The sequence below is a fragment of the Phocoena phocoena genome, chromosome 3 (assembly GCF_963924675.1).
Source record: "Phocoena phocoena chromosome 3, mPhoPho1.1, whole genome shotgun sequence".
Classification (NCBI taxonomy): domain Eukaryota; kingdom Metazoa; phylum Chordata; class Mammalia; order Artiodactyla; family Phocoenidae; genus Phocoena; species Phocoena phocoena.
Window position 1 is genome coordinate 88,045,540 of NC_089221.1, and position 22,079 is coordinate 88,067,618.

Genomic DNA, 22,079 nt, shown 5'->3' on the forward strand with positions numbered 1-22,079 from the left:
CAGCAGGAACTCTGGAAAGTGTTTTTGGCTTTTGTTTTAGTTTAAATACGAGTTTCTGGCATGAAGCCGAAGGAATCCACTTACTTATTATGCCCAGCGGCACTGCCCAGCAGAGTATTAAATTTAGTTTTATTTATTTTTAAAATCAGGGTGGTGGCTTCAAGATATAATTAATATCTCTAAAGACGTCAGAGATGTGTGGAAGTCTATGGGAACACGAAATACTGCTATTCTGTGTTAGACAATTAGGATACGTAAAAATTCGTATCACGTGAGGAAACTGTGTTGGTTCTAATGACTAGGAAAATTTATAGGGCAACCCAAAATCAGACATATCACTCCTGTTTCTCTTGATGGTAAAATGCAACCCAGCGTCCTCAAGCACTCACTGAATTTAAAATGGGACTCTCAGCATTACAGTTGCAGCTAAGTATTTATGTATGCCATTGAATCTACGCACTCCCCTCATATACAACTTTCTGTAGTTGGTTTGACTCAAGAACAACCACAACCAAGTTACTAGAGTCTAGAGCGATAAAATCCTAACTCACCACTCCTTAAAAACACCAAGTTGCTTGCCTTTGTAGTCCCAGACACTACTCACGTTTGCTAGTCTTAACCTGCAGTAATTATAAATTCTTCAGCGCACAAAGCATGCATGACATAGGCTTGTAAAGAGACAGCCTCTGGTCTTCCCTTGGGACCCGATATTTGATAATAATTTCACAAGAACCCTACTTCTGCATCAAGACTACAGAGACACACACTAGTGGAAGGAACTTCGAGCACCATCTCATCCAGCTGTTTCCTTTTAGGACTATTAATTATCTAGTCTCTTAAAAAAAAAATCTCCAGGGAGAATTGGAGTATTAAATAGCTCTTCCCAGGACCTGTGGATGTCATTCAAAATCCAATGCATAAAGAAATTCTCTATTCAGGGGCAACCAGCTTTTCAGTGTTGTTCAGAGCATTTCCCTCACTCCCGCCCGACGAGAAGATTTGAGAGAAAAATAGAGGAAATTTAGCTCATGTTTTCCTAGGAAAGTCGAGCTGATTGTATTATCGACTGTCTACTGCATTAGCAATTTCCAACTGAATTACTAACTGTTTCCCTGCATTATACTGCTATTGTTCAATACCATTTTCATTGCCCTAATGAAACAAAGCTATATAATATGACCATAAAGTACTGATTACAGTTAACAACAATGATGGAAGAGAGCTAAGGAGAGACCGATTTTTTAAATATGCAAAGAAAAAGATATGAAATGCTGATACTCAGCAGACTTTTTTTTTTTTTTTAACTCTTTTTGGCTTTCTGGATTGAGATCAAAACAACACTGACAAGTTAATTCTTTCTCTTCCAACAGTACAAATGGTATTTCCCCTAGAATTTCTAGAAGGTTTCCCAAAGAGCAAAAGAATAATAATAATGCAAAATTCGTATCAAAAGCAAAATAATAATAACAATGAGAACAACGTGGATTTCACACATACTTTGTCTTAAAAAGTGCCTACTTCAAACCAGAGGATTCCCTAATATCATGAAAGAGGATATCCAAATTTTCCCTGGGGTGCAGGTTTCTCACCGTCTATAATTGAGCTCCTTTAGAGAAGTGCCATCATGAAAGCACCAGGGTATTTTCTATTGGTCCATATTAAATCAACCAGCAACACAAATGATCAGGTTGCTGGGCAGGACTGAAGGCTGCCCCAGTGAGACAGCAGGTCCATGGCTGAGATTTCTGCCTTTTAGCAAAGGCCCTGAAGGTTACTTGGCAGCCTTTTATACTCCCAGTTCCTTTCCCATAGATAGAAGCAGTAAACAAAGAGGTGCAGGGCACAGGAAGAAGTGGTAGAGAAAATTCTTCGGCATCGCCAATTATATTAAGACTAGAAGCTGTAGCATCAGACACTTGCTACCCTCTGACATTCGAGCCAGAGCTACCATATCCCCCCCCAAAGCAGAAAACAATTGGTATAATGGGGAACAGAGCACACTGCTGTCATTCCCTAAGAACTCCTTGAGTCGAGCCAGTGACAGATAATGAAATTACTGTATGATGCTCTAGTGGCAGATGATCGGTGACTGCCCAGGTCCTAGACACCCAGACATTCTTCATCTGACAAATCCTTCCTGCCATCTCCTGAGTGGACATGGTGTAAACATAGAGTTCACTGAAAAGGCCTGAATGTCAGGATCAGAGACTAGTTCCTCCAAGACAAACTCTGGTCTTGGAACAAACTTTCCTCTGGAGATCTTTCTGAGTGTTTATATTTCTATGAGCAACACTGGGTAGTGTCATCCATGTGGACACAACATTCTGAGTTCTACGTACTGTATTTGAAACACTGATCTGATTTCAACGGTTCAGAACCGTCACCTCAATGCTTACTTTACTCGCATTTTCTAGTTTTTGCACCCCTGAAAAAAAGATTTTTAAAAAATCAGGATGGTATCTGTTAGACCTCTTTCAATAATGTGTATCACTTGAAAGATGAAAGGGAAGGTGCATTTATCTGTTCCTATTAGAGTGCTAATTTATGCAAGTTCATTTGCCTTTTGTGTCTATTGATTGGATTCTTATTGTTTCATCCCCTGCACTCCATTAGAATCCTCGCTGACCTCACAATAATGCCAAGCCCGACAAAATGTGTACTACAGATTTTTATATGCTCTTGCATCTACAGCCTATTTAAAAGTTGGCAGAAGCAAGATGATGGTGTAAACAGAAATTATGGGCAACATGAAAAAGTATTTCGCTTCATCACATCAGAAAGAAAAACTTAGAGAAGATGAGAAGACTTAATGGTTGAACTTCTCTCTTCAATTTTAAATAGTCATGTCTGAACATTTGAAAAGACTCCTGTGCTTTAGGCATGCTGAAATTAAAATAGAAGTGCAATTTGGGATAACAGATTATAAAACCAGTAAGCACAGCTGCTATACGCAGGGCAGGAATGGCTCTTCTTTTCCAAATCCATTTTTGTAAGACAGTCAAATGTGGAAGTAAAATAACCTTTGCTGTGAAAACTAGAAAAAGGGCTAGACCCCAGGAGAACAATTTTCAGACATGGTCTGCTATTTATTTGCTCCCAGTCTCAAATAATGCTTTTGTTTAGTGCTTCATTCTGAAGAAAAAAAAAAAAAATGTATATATCATCACATATTTTTCAGTATTTATTAGTCTAAATGCTTTCTGTTTATAAGCCCAAGTAAACAAATTTAATCTTAGTCTTGGGACTAAAATAACTTATTAGTCTTGGGACTAATAAAATAACTTATTTAAGTATGAAGTGATCCAAAACTGTCAATCATAGGACAAAAGAATACAAAAGTTGCCATTCTGAGATACAATTTTTAAACCCCAAAGAGTACTTTAATCCACTTTGTACAGAGAACATACCTGCTTTTTTGAAAGGTTTATAACTATTTCTTCTTGTTTCCACCTCACTAATTTACCTATGTCCAAAAAGGCATGGGGGAAATGTAAAAGCCCGGCGAGAATCTGTTCTCATCTTCCTGCGGGATGATTACTGGCAGCACGGATTTGACGATGGAGAAAATCACAAGTTGTTGAGCCTGTGAACAGGGAGACTCCTCAGCTTATTGAGTATTCTAGAATTGCTCAGGCAGGGATGTCAACAGGGGGCAGAGGGACACCTGGCAAGTGTGGAGTTCAACCACCCGGACCTCTCTAAGGATGGCTGCAAATCGTACAAGATGTCCAGAAACACTAATAGGCGTCCGCTGAACCACTTGGGAGGCGTCACTAATAAAAAGTGAAAATCAGAGTGGAAAGAAAATTTCATTTCCAATCCTCCTCGTGGCACCTGGCTTTTTCAGCACATATGGTTTGTAAAGTTTGCTAATGTCTGGTGGTTATCAAGGAAATCAGAGTTGATTAAAGATATCTCAACTTTATCTTCATTTCCCAGACTTTGCAGACATCCACCTGACGACTGAGACTGAGACGGGACTACTATCTGATCGTTTGTGGTAGGCAGCACAGGAGAGAGGTCACGAGAAAGGGATAAGAGCCATCTGCCAAGCTTCAAATCTGGCCTCTGCTACTACTGACTCTGGAACCTTGGCAAGTTATTTTAACCTCTCCATGCCTCAGTTTCCTCATCTGTAACACTGGAATAAGAATAACACTGCACTCCTAGATCACCAGTTAGGATCAAATGAATAAATTAAATGAGTAAATCAGGACTGACTGTAAAGTGCTTAAATAGTGCTTGACAAATAGTACAGGTAAGAGGAACATGTACAATTTACATTATTTACATAACTAAAAAGGTATTTTTTTGAGTGCTAAAGACAAAGAATTTTAGTACTTTGAAAAATGTCTTGAGAATCTCAAAGATCTTTAGAAATAAAAATGTTGATAGCCATTGCAACATCTCTTGAATAGGCAGGGTATAATTATAATAGATTTTTGTTTATGAAATAAGGAAAAGAAGTTTATAGAATAGGGGAGGACAAGTGCTGACTCTGTGGAGGAACTGGGCATACACAAGGCAACTCAGCCTTGTGGAAGTGTGTTGGATATAAAAATACATGGAGGAAGCATGGGCAGTTGCCCGTGTGGTGTGATTTCTGGGACACAAAAGCCATCTTTAAACAAAAATAACTTCCCAAGAGGGAATTTCAGTTCTTAACTGTGTAAAGTGTTATTTTGCCTGGGAGGGAAATTATACTTGCCAGCCAATGCATTAACGTATTTTCATTTCTCTGACTCATTAATACCTGTCACCTAGCAGAGTTTAGGCCCCTGAAAGACTATGGGATACAGTAGGTAAATTCGGATGAGAAAAAGTAAGTGGTCTACAGGGTTGGGAGAACAAGCCTCAGGAAAGGGGCACTGGACAGAGGTGTAGGGCAAGGTACTAGAGAAACACTTGACACTTCCCCATTCTGCTGAGGTCAGCTCTACAGACTAAGTGTCATCACATTTCATGAGAATAAATGGCATCCTCTTCAAGAAGGCCGATTTTAACTTAAAATTTAAAATTATACTTCCCTTGAACAATATGATACTAGACTGACCTTCTATCCTTTCTTAATTTGATTGACTTTTCACATATTTATGTCCTATCTCTCTTTGTTCATTCATTCATTCATTCAACACGAGTATATTGATTGCCTCCAGTGGCTCAGGCATTGTTCTTGTGGACAAACAAAAATGAACCACGACAGAGTCCTACCCTAAAGAAACCGACAATCTAGTAGGGGAGACAGTAAATAAATCACGGCAATAAAATGTGATACATGTCATAAGAGAAATTTGTACCAAATACTGTGGAAAATAGGAAACAGCAAGAGACCTTGAAAGAGTTCTGGAAGACCTCACAAAGGAGCCAGGTCTTGGAAGATGGACTGAATCATTCCAAGAGAAGGAGCAGGGGTGGGCTTTCTAGACACGGGTGATAGGTACAAACCCTGAGACTTGAAAGCAAGGAGTTTGTTGAGAGGGCAAATGAGGCTACAGAGGGAGGTGAAAACCTTATTTTGAAAAAGGAGTTGATGAAGGTGATGAAGATTTTTAAGAAGGCTCAGAACATGATTGGGTATGTATTTTAAAGTGATCATTAGCCCTGGACAAGACAGACTGGGTGGGGAGAAAGCCTGGGGCAGGATGATCACAGGAGTCTACTGCAATCGACCAGGCAAACAAATATACACAGACATTACAGGCTTCAGCTGATGATTCCTTACTATCATCACATATTTTCCAGTATTTATTAGTCTAAATGCTTTCTGTTTATAAGCCCAAGTAAACAAATTTAATCTTAGTCTTGGGACCGAAATAACTTATTAGTCTTGGGACTAATAAAATAACTTATTTAAGTATGAAGTGATCCAAAGCTGTCAATCATAGGACAAATGAATACAAAAGTTGCCATTCTGAGATACAATTTTTAAACCCCAAAGAGTACTTTAATACACTTTTTACAGAGAACATATCTGCTTTTTTGAAAGGTTCATAACTATTTCTTCTTGTTTCCACCTCACTAATTTACCTATTGTCTCACAATAGGTAAATTGTCTCACATCTGACAATAAACTATTCCCTTATTCATCCATTCAACCATTATTTGTAGAGGCCCTACTTTGTGCAAGATACTTTGTGTTGTAGAAGCTACAACATGAGTCAGACACAAACTCTTCATCTCAGCTTAGGATTGTCTAGACGTGAAGATTTTGAAGTAGGGCATTTGTGGAATTAAACAAAAGGACATGGACTAGAGAAATTTCATAGAGGCAGAAACATCAGAAGAAGATTAAAAGTAATCCTTAACATCTGATCATATTTTGCAGTGCTTAAGTATCACCACATGTATTAAAAGTTAATCTGCAGTGGCCAAAAGAACAATGATAGTGGCATTAAAAGACGTAGGCTTAAGTACTGTCTCTGTCTTAAATATGGTATGAATTGGGCAAGTCATTTAATCTCTCTGTAGCTCACGTTTTGAATAAATAAACAAAAAACTCGGTGTCCTAAGGGTTCTACAGTGCTGTTTAGGTTTGGCATAGAGATAATGCAGAATCATCTGACTGAATCATCTCAGAAACTAAATAAGACACAATAGAACACTAAGATTTTGCCAAATTCCATTCCTGGATTTCCATTCATTACATCCATTTCAGTGGAGTGAGGAGCAGCTATAACCAAACTCTCAAGTTGGTATCATGTCCAGTGCCTGGGGGCATAGGGGGTCACGATGAATAGGTGTCTAGTGTCTGGTACGTAAGGTTAGAAGGGCAAAAATATAGCTAAAATCGTGAAGAGGATTCCACCCTTTCCCATGGAAAGCGGCAAAATCTAGGGACCATTTACGTGGTGACAACTGATAGGAATGTCACCAGTGATGAAAAGCTGTAGTTACAGGTTATCACATCATCATATTCCCCCCACACTTGCTCTCAACCCTACCGAGGGCTGAAGCAGCACAACAGGAAATGGCGAGCATAATGATGAGAAGAATCGGTGAGGTCATCATTTAGAAGTTTCCCCCCAAGTATCTTCTGAACTGTTTCATAGGGTCTCTTAACATCTAAAGTCCTTGGGGAGCTCTCCGGGTTCCAACGTCCACATCCCAATTTCAGGGATATAAATACATAATGTGTACTTAATCAAAATTGTTTTACACCTGTTCCCTCCTACTAAAAACGATGGGAAAAAAAACCCACATCTGTATTACCCTCTCTGGACAGATAAAACTTCTTCTCTTCCAAAGTCTTTTGGAAGGTAATTAGGGACCTTAAGTGTGGAGGTAATTTAAGATTTTTGTCTGTCTCCAAAACTGTTAACAATATGGTAAGCAGATGGAGGTCATTTCTTTTATTTCTCTAACTTCCCCTTTTGGCTCTCTGACAAAGGATATGCTGACATAAATGTTTTGTTGTTATGCATGGTAGATAGACCTGCAGGTCCCAAAGGTGAGGCAAATCATGTCCTTTCAAATGATCTGTTATTTTTGGCAATAAATTTGGGTTAACTATAACACAGAGCCTTGAAATATTTTATATGCCTCAACTATAGCATTAATAGGAAGGAGGGGGGTTATGAGAGAGGGAATGGGATGTGCCAAACAAAAATGTGTTTGGGTCATTTTGATTCATTGAAACAGAATGGCTTTTCGAACACCCCGTGACTCTGGATGTTTACGTTTAGGATTCCAGAGACAAAGTTCTTGGCTTCTCTGGTTGACAGCAAAAACTTCACTTCCTGGAAAACTGGTGCTATCAGCCTAATTGTGGCTTGCTTTAAATTAAGTCACAGGCCTTGAAGTGTGAAATGCCTTCTGCCATTTTCTCTTCTGAACTAGTTTTGCTGACTAAGTATTTTCTCCTCTTGATGTCTTTAAGCGTGTTCAAAGCTATAATTCATACATAACATTCATAAGAGCCTACTGCCTGAAAGTACTGCTCAGTAACTCAAATGTTTTTTTTTCCCTACTTTTGCCCCTTAAATTTTGCTTATAATTGATAAACGCATGAAACACCGAGCAATTAGAGGACGAAGGGTGAAAACCAGGGCACGGGCTCTATGTGGTTCATCTACTAAATCCTCCAACAAAGTACTCATTATTTCACATGAACTGGGCTCTGTTTTGTGAGACACTGGGGGTGTTTAGAATTCTAAAATTATATAGTGTACATGAAGTCAACCGGAGATCACTCAAACCCGTGAGGATATGAGAGTTTTGCTTATATGTCGCAACTCATAAGCAAGATTTAAAAAGTCACAATGCTTTATCATTCGTTACATTTCTTAAGAGAACAAAGGTAATGATTCTGGAGGCTTTTCATTTTCTTTAGACAACCGCAGGAAACTGAGAGCTACGTGGCCTTGGCTTTTGATCCCTTGGGGTTATTCCCTTGGGAAGTCAGAGAGCTTTCTTCTCAGTGTGTCGAGGGCAGCACTCCTCTATGGCATAAAAGCTGTAGATCTCACCAAGATCGGAAACCTTAAATATAGTTTATTAGACTGTTAAAAGTTTATGACATCACTTCTCTCTTCTCTGGTATTCACCCCATTGATCTCTACAGGGATCTTAACATAGCCTCTTGTACAGTAATACCTATGTGCTCAAGCTTCAAAGACCCATTTACTTCACATGTGTAATCTGCCCACTTATTCCTGCTGAGATAATACTCCTGGTTTAATTGCACATGGAGCAACTGGATAAATCAGCTACAATTGGTTTGTATTAGCTATCTATGCATATGTGTAAAAGCAAAAAGAAAAGTAAGATTGTTCAAGCTATAAACTGCAGAAATTAGGATAAAAATACGATTCCTATGAAGAAACAGACCCAACAAATATTTCTAAATTTTGAGAAATAGAAAGGAAAAAACCTTAAAAACATACTTGGAGGTATTAACTACTTCACTGTCTAGGGAGGTAGAGAATAAATATCCTCAATATATGTTTATATATTATATGTAAACTATATATATTATATATAAACTATATATATATATATAATATATATATAATATATATTATATATAAACATATATATATAAAATATATATATATATTATATATAAACATATATATATGTTTATTTATACATAAAGAGAGAATGGATGATGACGAATGACTTAATGAATAAATAAATGAAAGCTTGAATGAGTGAATAAATAAATGCATAGAGAAATTACATAAATTACCCAAGCCTGGTCCCATTTAAGAAATGTCATACTTATGACATTTGCTTGGAAAAACTCAAGGTTATTTTCATTAAATGATCAGAACTATGAAAGAAAAATCTCTTTATATAAAACACACTATTATTTCTTATGTATTAAACTCTTAAAGAATCATTTTCAAATTGATCTTCCCTGTTTGTTAGAGTCATTAGATCTTCCGTGTTAGAGTCATTAGCTAAATATAAGAATTATAGTGCATACACATGTGAAAACTCATGAATACATCAACATGCACACACGAAGACCCAACTCAAAAATATAAAATTAATATTTGAGTAAAACACCTTAAGCCTTCAAGTAACTAAAAAGGAATGCTTGTCTGGTTTTCCCTTTCTCTTTTTTTTTTAAATTTTTATGAATGTTGCATCCTTATATAGAATAACAAGCCCCACACTGTTTTAAGTAAATATTTAATCTTCTTGCTTCTAAAGACACTTTACTTTTAAATGATAATATACTCATTAAACTAGGTAGTGAAATAAGCAATATGTATTTGACTACAAAACCCTAGAACAGAGTTACATTATAGACTGAGTTCTAAAACTGGCAGAATGTTCAACTAGAAAGATGTGACGCCTATTTAGACATATCAGCTATTAAAAGAGTTGATAAAAGGCATTGCTTTTTTGATTAGAAAACTTTTAGTATCTGGAAAATCAGGCAATGACCAGACTATTCTAATAAATAAATCTAACATTCAGAACAAAATTTATTTCATTTGAAAAATATGAAAACGTATTATTGTCAAATGGGTTTTATGTCAGATTTAACTAAGGCTTAAAATATGCTAGGCCTATTGTATATGGGACTGTCTTATGCACTATATGTTGTATGCATTTTACATAGGAATTGAACTATAAATCGAATTTCGTAAGTGCATAATAAATACAGAAACAAACAGAAACCTATTTATAGGTAATTGATTTCATGATTTTTAGAGCTATTGACTGGGTAATTTCAAAATGGTACCAGCAATGGAGGTTGCCAAGTTTCCACTTCTGAAAATTTCAATACCTTGTAGTCTCAATTTATATAAATAAGAACTCACAAACTCAAGCAATTCCAGAAATGAAAGGCAGACCCTAATGGCAGCAGGTGGAGCAGAGGAGGTATTATTGAAATACTTGTTGATATGTTTCAAGAGTGCTCAAGGCCATCTGATGCTAAGGGCCACACGTGAAATCAGCAGGGCCCTAACCTGACTAATTGTCTCCCCTGATTGTGACAGTTTTGATTAGAAGAATAATCAGCTCTCAGCAGCCTGTAAGCAAAAATGCCATCTGAGGGGTGTGTGTGTGTGTGTGTGTGTGTGTGTGTGTGTGATGAATGCACAGCTGAATGAATGCAGATCACCATTAACCCACTCTTCAAACATTAAAGGGATTCCAATATGAACAAAGCCAATAATTCCCTTCATAATTAGTGTGAACATTTTCCTTCTGTCACTCTGCAGTTGCTTTTATACAAACTAAAACAAATGCTGATACTCAGGCTTTCTAAAAGTAGAAATGTGCTCATATTTTGTCACTGAAATTTTAAAGATGGAAAATTAAAGTCATAAAATTCTATAACCCACTTTTTAGTAGTTATTTTAAATTAGTTTATGCTAAACTCAATGAGAAATTGTTTTAAGATAAAGGAAACTTTCCTTAACTGTTTCTACTTATTTTTACCTAAATATTGATGAAAATTTTAAAAAAATAGTTTAATTTTTTAAATAAAGATTAGGAATATTTAATCATTCAAAATGCTACATTAAAATCAGTTCAATTCATCATCTGAAACCCTACTTTGTAATCTTCTGCTTCTTTCAATTTTAGATTAAAATGACTTCAGTCTTTTCATTAGCTTCGTGCAGAGAGTCTTTTACCTAGAGTGGTAATCTACTTCAGCTAATATTCCTATGTTAGTGATTTTTAAACCTTGAGATTTAGAAACAGAAAACTTCCAGAAGTTATTAAGCTGTTGAAAGTGAAAATTTAGGGAAATTTTGTAATATGCAAATACTAACATTTTCAGTAGCCATGATAAATTTAAGGGCATTTTGTTAGTGTGAGAATGTAAAATGTATTATGTTTAGTTTTATATTTGCTCATAAATTTATCATGTTTAGTGTATTTAGAGATGGGTAGGGATGAGGCAGAAAACATTCCAGGAAAAAACATTTCATAACTACTTTATAAATATGACTTTTACTTCTTAAACTTTCTTCCTGCTGTGGCTACAAAAATCAGAGACTGTGTGTGTGTGTGTGTGTGTGTGTGTGTGTGTGTGTGTGTGTGAGAGAGAGAGAGAGAGAGAGAGAGAGAGAAAGAGAAGTATTTAGGTCTGAAGAGCTAAAGCTACGTTATTTTGAGCTCAATTCCATGGACAGAGGTGAGTTTATCTTCAGTTAAGTGTCTAAAGACATGTGACAACATTAAGTGTGATTTCCATCTACCTGACGGACTCGACAAAAATCTCAAACCCTCGAATTGTGCCTCCAAATGTAACTGTCAGTCAGCTAATGTCAAAACCTAACGTCTTTTCATGACCTTACACAGCTGGTCCCTGTCAGTGTCAACAGGCTTTGTTGGATGCGGTGTCATGGCAGGCAAGATGATTTATATACACAGACCCAAAGATCTCAGAGCTTATTCGGAGGAGGCATTTCATCTGGTGTACTTGCCATCAACAAATGATTGACTGAAATTGAACAAAGCCTTATATCCTGAAATTTAAGCAGTCTCTGCTCCTCCCCTCACTCAGATCATTAATATATTTAGTTAGCCTCGGAATTCACAAAAGACCCATGTCAACAGTCTATTAGGGAGAGAAAAAAATGTGCATTAAATACCTCCATGCTTTAGCCTCTGACCTGCTTAAGCTGGCACATTTTTAAAATTCTTTGTGGGATGAGGAATTACTAAACAGCTTTCTTCTCAGAGAAGATAAAATAAATAAATTTATCAAATAAATTATTAAATAAATATCAAATAAATTTATTTAAATAAATAAATTATTTAAATAATTTATCAAATAAATTATTTAAAATACTTTATCAGGGCTTCCCTGGTGGCGCAGTGGTTGAGAGTCCACCTGCCGATGCAGGGGACACGGGTTCGTGCCCCGGTCCGGGAAGATCCCACATGTCGCGGAGCGGCTGGGCCCGTGAGCCATGGCTGCTGAGCCTGCGCATCCGGAGCCTGTGCTCCGCAGCGGGAGAGGCCACAACAGTGAGAGGCCCGAGTACCGCAAAAAAACCCAAAAAAACAAAAAAACTTTATCAAATAAATTATTTAAAATACTGTATCTATTGGATTAGGACGGAAAGGTCCTCACTCTCAGCCTTTAACCTGTCTTGATTCCATCTCCCTAGGACAACACACAGGCATATAATATAAGACACCCAAAAATGTCTCTGTTTCTTTACTGTTAAAGCTCACTGTTGCAATATCTGGTAATGGATAATTCTCTCCACTTTACTCAGTGTTAATTATTCTTTTTCACAAGCATCGTAATGATCTGTAAAACTAACACTTTGGTCCGGTTAGCATATGTTCAGAACAACTTTAATGCACAGTTGCCCTGATTGGGTGCAGGCAAACTTCTGATTTTGAGTACTTCCTGCAGAGAAAAGCCATTCACTGACTGGAAATGCTCCATACTCTACTGTTGTTTGATTCACACAGTTTTAGCTTTGATAGACACAGTACAAGTTGGAGATATTGACTGTCCCTTTAACTTAGAACTCTTAATTCAAAAAGAATTAGGAACCAAGGGGGTGGCTACAGGTCCACATTCCACATACAGAGGGCTAATTGAGAGCTCTGGGGTGGTGTGTGTGGGTCAGCTCCTAAAAGGAGATGTCCATAATATATCAATCCAAAGTTAACTTCACCTAAGCTAACTAGGGTGTGACATATATTTTTATCCCAGGGCTCTAGGCTGTTTCCCACATACCTCGTTTCTAACATGCTGAAACTTGCTTAAGCATTGAAGGAAGAAAAAAGTAAGTAATGACTGTTTAGGTAATGTCATGGCAGTGCAAATCAGCTCTTGAAGAAGCCAGCTGTTCTGCACTGTCACCTACCTAAGCAGGCTTGCTTGAACATGCAAAACAGTGGGCTACAGTGCTTTACATCTAGGTAAAGGTGTAATAAGTGGCATGTGTAGCAGCCCAGCAAACAGAAGCAAAATCTTTTCAGCTCTTGTTAAGCTTCTAGGGAGCTGAAAAACAGTCCACTTTAGGAAGAGGTGATCTGAAACCAAGTGTTGCTGCAACCGTGCCAGTGGCTGGGGTATTTGTCTCTGTTAGTTGAACAAACCACGCTTCTCCCAGCAAATCAATCTGGCCTGGCTACTGCTTTGGACAGGGGCTGACCCATCACTGCTTCTGCTTCTTTCATCACTTATCTCCTGTCCATCTGAGCCCTCTGGCTGTTCTAGCTTTCCCCTTGTTCAAGATGGCCCTGCAAGAACTTTCTTTGGGCTTTTAAAATCCAATAATTCATTTAATGACAGACGCTGTTTATATATGCAGAGAGCTTTCCAAGAACATGCATAACCCCGAATGTCCATTTTGACTCTGTGTTCAGTGGCTCGGCCCTTGTCCACTGCTGCCCATCACGTGCACTGTGCTTTTCCAGCTGGGGAGTCCCCTCATGGCAGGTCAAATGCTCTGCACTGATTTCCCCTTCTCCCAGCATCAGCTGGACCCACAGACTCACAGGCCCTTCAGTCGACTTACCAGTGAACAGCCTCAGTGACCCACGCAAATCTGCTTGAAAACTCTTTTTTCCTTCTTAACAGACTTAAAAAGTGTGTACATTCTAAATTCCAAATGCTAGTGAAAGAAACATAACTTACATGATTTTTCCTGTTTTAACTTTTATCACTGACCTGTTACGTCTCAAGTTATCTTCTCCCAAAGAAAGTTCACTTGTCACTTAATACTGCACTCCGTAGAGGTGATAGAAAATGGCCAGATAGTCTTTAGAGATAAAGGCACTTTACTTGGCCTCTGACCCTATTAATTATATGTTTACCATGTAATTTAAGTAAGTTATCTAGTTAAAAAAAGGAAAAACAGCAGTTAACTGTTCTAAAAAGTCTATAATTAAAAAAAAAAAAACCCATAGAGACCCTCTGAATGACCTCAGTCTTGAGCAGCATCTACATTCACCTCACATGTATTAATTCTTTAGAACAACTCTATAAAGTAGATGTTGTTCTTCCCATTTTGCAGATGAAGTAAATGAGATGAAGAAAAGTCCTAGAACTTGCCCAAGGTTACTAGTAAATAATGAAGCCAAGATTCAAATCCCCTTCTCTGTCTCTCCAAATCCTACACTGCTTCCTCTAAACCACATTGCTTTCTACTATATTTTGGTTACATCATACTTATTGTTGGACTTGGCTGCCAGGCAGCTTAGAGCTAAATGAGAGTAAGATATTACCTTTGATATATTTGTTTTCCCTCACCTCTCTCCATTTTAACTATTATTATAATTATTACTGTTTGAACGGTCTCATGTGACATGCCTTCAATCAGTCATTCAAAAGCCTTCACTGAGCTCTACCGAAGTGATAGGTATCAAGTTGGACAAGAGTACTAGGATGAATGAGATACAATTCCTGCTCACAGAATTCAGCCTACTCAGGGGGACAGACACATAAACTTGCAATTATATTCTGAGATGTAAAGATGGGATTCCAAATATATCCTTGGAGATAAAAGGTTTCCTAGAGTCAGAGTTTGAATAGGAGCTATCTCGAGGCAGCGGAGGCAATCTAGGCAGGGTAGACAGCATGAGGGAAACAAAAGGCACAGAGGGAAAAGCAGGATGCATGGAACATGGACTACTTCAGCCATTTTGGAAGTAGTGAGACAATAAACCATGGTTATAAATAAATACTTTGTTATAGTAATTCCGTGATGCAGAAACAGAGTGCTGGAAAATCTCAGCATAGGTCAGCATCATGAATTATCTGCTGACATCATAAGGGGAACTAAGCTCCAAACTCCCTCTACCTCACAACTGCATTTAAAACATTTGTTAAACGGACCAAATCTCTGTATGGAAGAGTGAGCCTTTTAAGAAGTATTTTTTTATTATCTCTCTGTTATGTGCAACAGAAACTCAGAAACTTCATCACTCATTGAACATCAGGGGAAAAGAACAGGATAATTTTAATCTTTCTTTGGAAATTTCAGTATATAACTGATATCTTAATAAATGCATTTTAGATCTTTGTGTTTTTAAGTTTGATTCTTTATAAAGGCTCTTTAGGTTTAATTCTTAAGTATTGGGTTGGTCAAAAAGTTCATTCGTGTTTTTCTGTAACATCTTACCTTGTCATATTACCTTGAAATCGAAATATACTTTTTTGTAAATGCTTATCAGACAATCCTTTGTTTTTTGACCTAAGGAACACTTTTTTCTTTCCTTTAAATTTACTTTTAAAATTAACAGTGTTGGGCTTCCCTGGTGGTGCAGTTGTTGAGAGTCAGCCTGCCGATGCAGGGGACACGGGTTCGTGCCCCGGTCCGGGAGGATCCCACATGCTGCGGAGTGGCTGGGCCCGTGAGTCATGGCCGCTGAGCCTGCGTGTCCGGAACCTGTGCTCCGCAATGGGAGAGGCCACAACAGTGAGAGGCCCGCATACCAAAGAAAACAAAAAAAAAAATTAACAGTGTTTTATTTTAGAACCTCAAGTTATCAACTGGAATACTTTTTTTTTTAATGTCCAGGACACAAAAAAATGAAATGCCCCAGGGAGCAACAAAAGTCCAGAACTGCAAACAAATGGAGGGTTAGAGATTAGAGGACCTTGGGGATCTTTCATCCTATGCCCATGTTTTACAGCTGAGTAACTGACACCCAGAGAGGTGGACTCACTTGGAAAGATCACCAAGTATATTAATGACAGAGCTCAGAGTAGAACGAATTTCTGAGTTCCAGGACAATGTTATGAAAATTGTCTCCTGGAATTCTGTGAGTACAAAAGAATTGAAGACCCTGTAAGGTTGATATCGTCTTCCTCAGGAACATCATGAAGATACCAGTGGAGGAGAGGACTGGTCAGAATTGAGTTGTAAAGCAATGGCACAGGCAGAAGCAAGTTCTGAGCTTCAAATGTGATGGGTGAGTTTACACCACTTCTTCAGTGGGTCCACACCAGCACCTCAGTGAGGGGACATCAGCTGATGATGGGCCCTGCAGGATGCTTCATGGGGGTTTGCTGCTTTAGTAGCCACAACTCTCCAGCTGCCAAAAGACACCAGAACCTGCCCGACACAGGCGGCTACAGGTGGTGCCGTGGCCACTTCATACCCTTCCTTCTACTCTGTTTTGTGCCACTCAGTTCCTTGTCATTAGGAACTGTTCACCACTGCAAAGGAAACATTTTGGAGTACATTTTGCCTTTTCTTGTTTCATGCTATCTTTTTTGTTTGTTGGTTTTGGTTTTTTGTTTGTTTTTTGCAGTACACGGGCCTCTCACTGTTGTGGCCTCTCCCGTTGCGGAGCACAGCCTCTGGACGCACAGGCTCAGCGGCCGTGGCTCACGGGGCCAGCCGCTCCGCGGCACAGGGGATCCTCCCGGACCGGGGCACGAACTCGTGTCCCCTGCATCGGCAGGCGGGCTCCCAACCACCGCGCCACCAGGGAAGCCCCCCATGCTATCTTTTGAATCAGGAAAGGCTACTGTGCCACACAGACAACTCCTACGTCCAATAAGGAACCACATGCAGGAATGGCCATCTCTGCTCATCAGAAGGGACAGAGACCCTTTCATTTGACAGCAATTGAACAATCTTTATTAGAATAAAAGCAGAATGATTTGTAAAGGTTTGGAAAGTATCTGCTTTCTTATTTTGCTGATGCCATATTCATATTGATGAGACCAGGATTTTTATTAAAAAAAGACACTTAAAAATGAATTTAAAAAATGGACCCAGCACCATGGAGCAAAGGATTATGGGCCCCATCCCTTTGTGCTCTGTGTCTTCTATTATTGCTTGCTGACTATTTCTGCTCATAAGGGACCGTGAACTATCCATGAGTGGAAAATGGATACAGCACAGATTGATTCAGTAACATCACACAGACATGTATGAATAATGAGGTTCAGTTGCAGTCTGTCACACAGCAAGCGTATCAGTGTAACTGATTTATTGAAACCTGACTGTGTAAGTTCTCATTCTTAAGAGAAGGCATCAGCTGGGTTTTGTGTTTTTCTTGTTTTGTTTTTGTTTTACTTTTTTGGTAAAAGAAACAAATTTGAGCAAACTCAGATTTTGTCATTTAAAATGTGGAAAAAGCTGAAACTGGCATAGAGCTGACCTAGTTCCTCTCTCTTCACCAATAAAAGGAGGAAGAGGAGGAGGAGAAAATGATACTAACATTACCATAAACCTTGAAGGCTCATCAGAGATGCTAATCAATTTCAAATTTCCTAAGGAAAGTTGTGTGTTCCTATGGGTGTCTACAACTGTTAAGAGGAATATAGCTAAGTCATTAAAACAAGAAAAAAATGAGCTTCTCATTAACCCCTCCTTTAGAAATAGCCTAAGATATTCTGTGAGAAAAACGAAAGGGCACTCTGCATTCATTCCACATTCGTCATGCAAATATGGTGGATGTAGGTGTCAAAACCAAAACCAAAACGGAACAGTAGCCCCTCGGGCCCAGCAGCCCACTCTTTCTGAAACGTGCCCCGTTATTTCTTTGTGTTTTCTGAAATTTCAAATTCTGACCACCTGCCCATTTAAATGAAAGAGGTAGGAATCAGACTACATGACACCCAAGATTTCTTCTACTTCCCAGGTTCTGGGAGACCTTGAAATTTAAAAAAAAAAAAAAAAAAGTAAAGGATAGAACAAGGAAAGTTAAGATTTTCTGAAAAGAGAGGTTGTGAGTAAAAGCATGGGTTAAAATACTCATAATTAAAACATGAAGTCCCATGCAACTTTCAGATAAAGCAAGAAAAAAGTACACAGATGTAGACACTGAACTTGGCTAAGACTAGAGAGAAAGCTATTAAATGGAATTCTTTAAGGATACAAAGGTACCACTTAGTAAGTCACTGAGTTCAGGCCCCAAATAGCATCTTTGTGAATCTAGTCAATACACCCCTAAAGAGAGGCTCTATGTGCTGGATAGTAAATACAGAGAAAAAGACCCTTTCTACAGGTTGGAATCTAGACGAGAGAGTATAGGGGAAAAGGTGAACCACCACTCAACTAAACAGACCTGAAACAGCTTATATAGATGCAGCATTGCTTCTATAGGTCAAAAGTGTTTAATTTTATACAAGGATAACAAAGGATCCTGTTATTGCCTCTATAAACAAGGAATTATAAAAAAAAAAGTGTGGAAAATTAACCAAATCCAGCAATAACTTGATTAACCTATGTAGTCATGTTGGTTTATAAAAAATCAATTATTTAATATAGGCATTAAGTAAAAAAACTTTTTTAAAAAAGCATCTGTAATTTATTCACTGGCCCTGGGGATATCTTTGGAATCAAAGACAACTTAACTGAGTTCTGAAGTTCTCACCAAGTACTTGTACATGTTTTTGAAGGGCTGTGAAAGCAGCTGGGCACTTTCTGCTTCGGGCTACACATTAACTAAATTCCAATGTGCCCTGCACAGACCAACCTCTTGATCAATTATTTCCTGCAACTCTCCAGAATGTTCTTTCTCTGTTAGGCCCTGGGATCTCTGGAGAGATCCTGAAGATGCCAGGACACACACATTCACACCCCAAAACTCGTGGTCCTAAAACGCATGCATCTTGAAACGTTGTCGTCTTCACGGCCAAGAGTGAAGAGCCGACAGAATTCAGAACAGGTCAGGAGGATAGGGTGTGGGGAGGAGGTTTGCAGCAAGAAAAAATCAGAAGGGAGCAGGGAGAGATGGGAAAAAAGAGAAACAGAGAGGAGCATCTTTTGTTTAAATCAACAATTTCCGGATTGAATTCTTCATGTTGAGAAATCCAGCAAAAGAATGGGACAAATGCTATACTGAGAAACTGATATCACCATTTCAAACGGAAACGTTGCTCCACAATAAACACCCACAATGCGGAAAGCCCTCAGTAGATGGCCCCAAGTCCAGGCTATGAGCTAGACCTAAAGGTTGAAGCACAGCTAGTGTATTCCTGAGTCCCAGAATTTAAGCCATTAGTTCAATGCAAACCAACCCCACTAATGTTTGAGATGATGAAAAACCGAGAAGAGAGATCAAAACGCCTGGCAAAGTATAAAGCTGTGCTCCGTCGTGAGGGACAGTCTCACTCACTCTCTCCAGACTGAAGCACTGCCCGGTAACTACTGTTAGTAAGCAACCTCGCAGCCTGGGCTCAAATAAGTTGGGTTCCCTCTTCTTCCCTTTACTCCCAAATCTCTTGTGTGGATGGCTGACGCCTTTTTTTTTTTTTTTGCTAGGATTCAAAAGGTCCATGAACCTGAAGCTCATTCATGTGAGGAAAGAAACATACCACACAAAGATCTGTACTGGAGAGAAAACCCAGCTGCTTGTGAGGGAGGAGGCCTGGGTTCCAGTCCTCATTCTGCCATCACCTCCAGTGACCTTGAGTCTGTCCTACACTCTCCAGGGCTCAAGGTCCTTATCTATGAAGAGACGGCGCTGCAATGAGACAGGGGAGGGGGCTCTAGTTCTACATTCTTTAATCCTAAGGTGGCACACTTTTTATTGTGCTCCAAAATACAACCACAATCATTCACCAAAGATTTTGAGATCGTTCAGTTTGGTCATTTCTCTAGTAAAATAAATATTGTATTACGAAACGAAAAACCAGATTACAATATAAAAATAATCTTGATTATGTTAAAACACTCACACACACAAATATCTGTCTTAAACCCTATATATAAAATCAACACTCTGAATGGTAGTATTTATGAATAAAGTGTATTTTCATCAGTGCACTTAAAAAAATATATCTATTTCTAACTTTCTTCAATGATAATGTACTTCTTTTATTATCAGAAAAATAGTATCGGAATGAAAAAGTTAAGCTACTACACCTAGCTGTTTTCAGGACTATCTTCCAAGATTTCCCCAACAAACATTTGTGACATATGTACATGGTTGTGTGTGCGTGTGTATATAATTTATAAAGCACTGAGATTCAGTGGGGGAAGCTGTGACACTTAGTAAAAACAATTGACCTCAACATTTTAGAAAACAATTAAAATCTGTTAGAGGGCTTAGAAGAATTCTGATAATCAATAAAAAGATAAGTTCAGTGTACAACAAAATTAAAACTATTGCTTGAATTAATCTAGCTATAAGAATTTTCTTATAATCAAATAAAATTTATTAAGATTGAGCTTTTCTATATTCTTTCATATGCTACCATATCCATTCCTTCCATAAAATCTATGCACATTGCTTCCCTGCAAGGATGACCTGAAGTCACTAATGTGGACGTCAAGGGCGTAAAGTCACACCTCCCGCACCACGTCTAAGCCCTTGATTGTGAGAATGTCGCGGGCAGAATCAGCCACCTCATATTAGACCAAAGTTTACTCTGTATGACAGCAGCAAGGGAAGTGGGTGAAAGTATTCAGAAAGCAATTTTAAAGCTTAGGAGAGCTTCTAGGAAGTTGTAATACTCAATCTCTGAACCAGAAGCAATGAGTACAGAAAGGTGACAATAGTAACTTTATGAGATTTAAATAGCAGGCAGGGAAATAACTTAGGCACACCCTGCCCTAACACCTAATCAAGGAGACTGGGCTGGCTTTAATTCAGCCTCAGGGACAGCAAAGCACATCAGCCGTTTCTAGAGCCAAGAGGAAGTTTGGTCCATTCTGTTGTCCTCCAGGGCTAGGTGTCTCAGCCCATCCCTACATCCTTCATCACCCCCATCACAGCTCAGGTCCTGGGATGCTTTCTGATACGATGACAATATCCGAGCCGCCCCTACCCAGGATAGACAAGAGCAAGGCTGTGCTCTAGCAAAGGTGGGGAGCAAAACACAGAGGTGACACTGCTTCAAAATCTACTGTCTGTATGTCCTCAGGGGACAAGGGGAGAAATTCTGCACATCGGTTTTCCAGAGAAGCAAAGCATCACAGAGGATTCCGGGCACAGATTTTCCTTCCTGCCACAACTCTTTTTTTCTCTGGGGATGGTGAACAGTTTCATTTCCTCCCTGAGCTTTCTACAATGAACTCTAATAACTCAGCTCTCTGCTGTCCTGACAGTTTAGTTAAACCCACGGAGCAAAACGGTACAAACAGAATCCCAGGCAAGAAGGGAGTTGCCCATAGGCTCAAATTAACTACCAGTCCCCAAGTAGCTAAACTTCACTTATCGCACAGAAAGAACTCGGAAGCCAAGTCAAAGCCATGAGCAAAATTCATCATGCCAGGAAAGAGGAGAGGGGAAATCAACACCTCAAGTCCATGGCTACTGATTCCAACTCTCCCTCCTGACCCTGGGTCCCGACAGAGACTCTGTTCACAGCCAGCCCTCCGCCTGGAGAGGTAAATCTATTTTTAAAGCAAAACTTCTTTTTACTCTCTCTTTTGTGTCCTTGAGACCAGCACTGAGCTCACTGGGGAAGCAGGGCCTAAGGGTTTACACCTGTGACCCAAACTTTCCATTCTGTGTGAGGTGCTTTTTTTTTAAAGAAAAACAATTCAAGGGAAGTTTCTGAACCACTGCTTTTCCTGAGGCCAATGGTTACCAACAGCGACAGAAAAGTTCTTTATTTTCCAATGTGACCCAAATTATGGCTTATCCCAGACTTCACCTTCACTTCTTTCCAAGTCCCTCCCAAGGCCATCTTATCTTGTGTACCTGGAGGGAGTGAACATCAACATGTAAGCCTC

The 22,079-nt window shown here is 38.9% G+C and overlaps 1 protein-coding gene across 2 annotated transcripts in view; it reads right to left on the reverse strand.

Annotated features, from left to right (window-relative positions):
* The window catches only part of EFNA5 (ephrin A5), a 275,984-nt gene that overhangs the window by 58,409 nt on the left and 195,496 nt on the right, over positions 1-22,079 (reverse strand). The window lies entirely within an intron of this gene.